Genomic DNA, 3,276 nt, shown 5'->3' on the forward strand with positions numbered 1-3,276 from the left:
CCCCGATTGATTCTGTCGGCGGTTATATGCTTGTCTCAAAGGCTAAGCCATGCATGTCTAAGTTCAAATAAACCTATAATGGTGAAACCGCGAACGGCTCATTATAACAGCTATAATGTACTTGATGTTGATTATCCAACGTGGATAACTGTGGCAATTCTAGAGCTAATACATGCACCAAAGCTCCGACTTTTGAACGAGCGCATCTATTAGATTAAAACCAATCGGGTTATAAGCCCGTTAATTGGTGACTCTGAATAGCTATTGCTGATCGCATGGTCTTGTACCGGCGACATATCTATCAAGTGTCTGCCTTATCAACTTTCGATGGTAGTTTATGTGCCTACCATGGTTGTAACGGGTAACGGAGAATAAGGGTTCGACTCCGGAGAGGGAGCCTGAGAAACGGCTACCACATCCAAGGAAGGCAGCAGGCGCGCAAATTACCCACTCTCAGAATGAGGAGGTAGTGACGAAAAATAACGAGACCGTTCTCTTTGTAGGCCGGTTATCGGAATGGGTACAATTTAAACCCGTTAACGAGGATCTATGAGAGGGCAAGTCTGGTGCCAGCAGCCGCGGTAATTCCAGCTCTCAAAGTGTATATCGTCATTGCTGCGGTTAAAAAGCTCGTAGTTGGATCTGCGTCTCAGGACCTGGTCCATTCATTGGATGAGAACTGGGCTCCTAGGCTAATATTGCCAGTTTTCCTTACGTTACCTTAATTGGTTGCGTATGGTGGCTAGCAAGTTTACCTTGAAAAAATTAGAGTGCTCAATGCGGGCTAATGCCTGAATACTCGTGCATGGAATAATGAAATAGGATCTCGGTTCTATTTTGTTGGTTTTCTGATCTGAGATAATGGTTAAGAGGGACGGACGGGGGCATTCGTATCGCTGCGTGAGAGGTGAAATTCTTGGACCGTAGCGAGACGTACGACTGCGAAAGCATTTGCCAAGAATGTCTTCATTAATCAAGAACGAAAGTCAGAGGTTCGAAGGCGATCAGATACCGCCCTAGTTCTGACCGTAAACGATACCAACTAGCGTTCCGTCGGCGGTAAATACGCCTTGACGGGCAGCTTCCCGGAAACGAAAGTTTTTCGGTTCCGGGGGAAGTATGGTTGCAAAGCTGAAACTTAAAGAAATTGACGGAAGGGCACCACCAGGAGTGGAGCCTGCGGCTTAATTTGACTCAACACGGGAAAACTCACCTGGCCCGGACACCGTGAGGATTGACAGATTGAGAGCTCTTTCATGATTCGGTGGTTGGTGGTGCATGGCCGTTCTTAGTTGGTGGAGTGATTTGTCTGGTTTATTCCGATAACGAGCGAGACTCTAGCCTACTAAATAGTTACTGGATAATTTTGTCCAGACAACTTCTTAGAGGGACAAGCGGTGTTTAGCCGCATGAAGTTGAGCAATAACAGGTCTGTGATGCCCTTAGATGTCCGGGGCTGCACGCGCGCTACACTGGAGGAATCAGCGTGCTGTAACCATTACCGAAAGGTACTGGTAACCCCTTGAAAATCCTCCGTGATCGGGATCGGGAATTGCAATTATTTCCCTTGAACGAGGAATTCCTAGTAAGTGTGAGTCATCAGCTCACGTTGATTACGTCCCTGCCCTTTGTACACACCGCCCGTCGCTGCCCGGGACTGAGCCGTTTCGAGAAAAGCGGAGACTGCTGTTTTGAAACCTTACGAGGTGGAGATTCTTTGGTGGAAACCGCTTTAATCGCAGTGGCTTGAACCGGGCAAAAGTCGTAACAAGGTTTCCGTAGGTGAACCTGCGGAAGGATCATTAACGAGCTTCAAAAAATAAATACATAATAACAATATAAATGTTATCCATAATTATTATTTACTATTCATTTTTTATTAATTGCTATTATAATATTAATGAATAGTTAAATAATAATTGATACAATTGAATTAACGGTGATATTCGTTGGTGTCTATACTTTATCCAAATTATCGCCTAAACCGTCGATAATGATGAAGATAAAGCGATAGCTTAATTAATTTTGATAAGAAATTAATTAAGTAGACTTAATAAGCATTTATGCTAAATATGCTACCAACAAATAAATACACACACATACATATATATATATCAAATTGTAATTTTTAAAAAAAAAAATTAAAAGAAATTTTTAACTCTTAGCGGTGGATCACTCGGCTCGTGCGTCGATGAAGAACGCAGCTAGCTGCGATAAATAGTGCGAATTGCAGACGCATTGAGCACAAAGATTTCGAATGCACATTGCACCATCGGGTTCATTCCCAATGGTACGTCTGGTTGAGGGTCAATAAAATAAATTTAAATTCATCTCAAATGAAGTAATTCATTATTTTAAACAAAAAATTTTATGCAAGAAAAATTTTTATTTAAAATAAACGAATTATATTCAATGAATGGATGATGAATTTCAAACAAATGATATATAATCATCATCAGGTGATAAAAATGAAGAATAATCCTATCATATCATATTATCCCCTGATAAGTAATAAAAATAAGAAATAAAAATGATAGTTTTTATTTCTTATTAATAAAATATATTGAACAAATATTTTAAATCTTTCATATAGAAATATTTTGCTAAAAGGAAAGATTTAAAATTAATTCATCAAAATTTCAATATATTTATCAATTTCTTTGACCTCAACTCAGTCGTGATTACCCGCTGAATTTAAGCATATAATTAAGCGGAGGAAAAGAAACTAACGAGGATTTCCTTAGTAACGGCGAGTGAAAAGGAAAAAGCCCAACGCTGAATCCAATAGATAATTAACTATATGGAAATGTAGCGTATAGGTGTAACTATCCGTAACATATTTTTACACCCAAAGTCCCCCTTGAGCGAGGCCATAATCCATAGAAGGTGCTAGACCTGTACGGGTGAAAAAAGTTACGGTAAGTTATTCCTTGGAGTCGGGTTGTTTGAGATTGCAGCCCAAAGAGGGTGGTAAACCTCATCTAAGGCTAAATATGACCATGAGACCGATAGCAAACAAGTACCGTGAGGGAAAGTTGCAAAGAACTTTGAAGAGAGAGTTCAAGAGGGCGTGAAACCGCTGAGATGGAAACGGATAGAGTTAACGAAACTTATCGATATTCAACCGATCAATTTAGCAATCTTTATTGATTTATTATTCATGAATAATGAATAAAATGATATTAAAGTTAATAAATGCTAAATTAAAATATAAAAAAATGATTGGTGTATTTATCGATAGTATGCATCGAGAGCTTCGTTTTAGCATATTATAGA

The 3,276-nt window shown here is 39.4% G+C and overlaps 2 non-coding genes across 2 annotated transcripts; both read left to right on the forward strand.

Annotated features, from left to right (window-relative positions):
- On the forward strand, window positions 1-1,805 carry LOC119470014. The gene has a single exon (XR_005198885.1). It is a non-coding gene; the product is annotated as an 18S ribosomal RNA (ribosomal RNA).
- Window positions 1,806-2,156: 351 nt separating this feature from the next.
- Window positions 2,157-2,310, forward strand: LOC119470013. The gene has a single exon (XR_005198884.1). It is a non-coding gene; the product is annotated as a 5.8S ribosomal RNA (ribosomal RNA).
- Window positions 2,311-3,276: the final 966 nt, after the last annotated feature.

This window comes from Cebus imitator, unplaced genomic scaffold (assembly GCF_001604975.1).
Source record: "Cebus imitator isolate Cc_AM_T3 unplaced genomic scaffold, Cebus_imitator-1.0 Scaffold2542, whole genome shotgun sequence".
In the NCBI taxonomy this organism is placed as follows: domain Eukaryota; kingdom Metazoa; phylum Chordata; class Mammalia; order Primates; family Cebidae; genus Cebus; species Cebus imitator.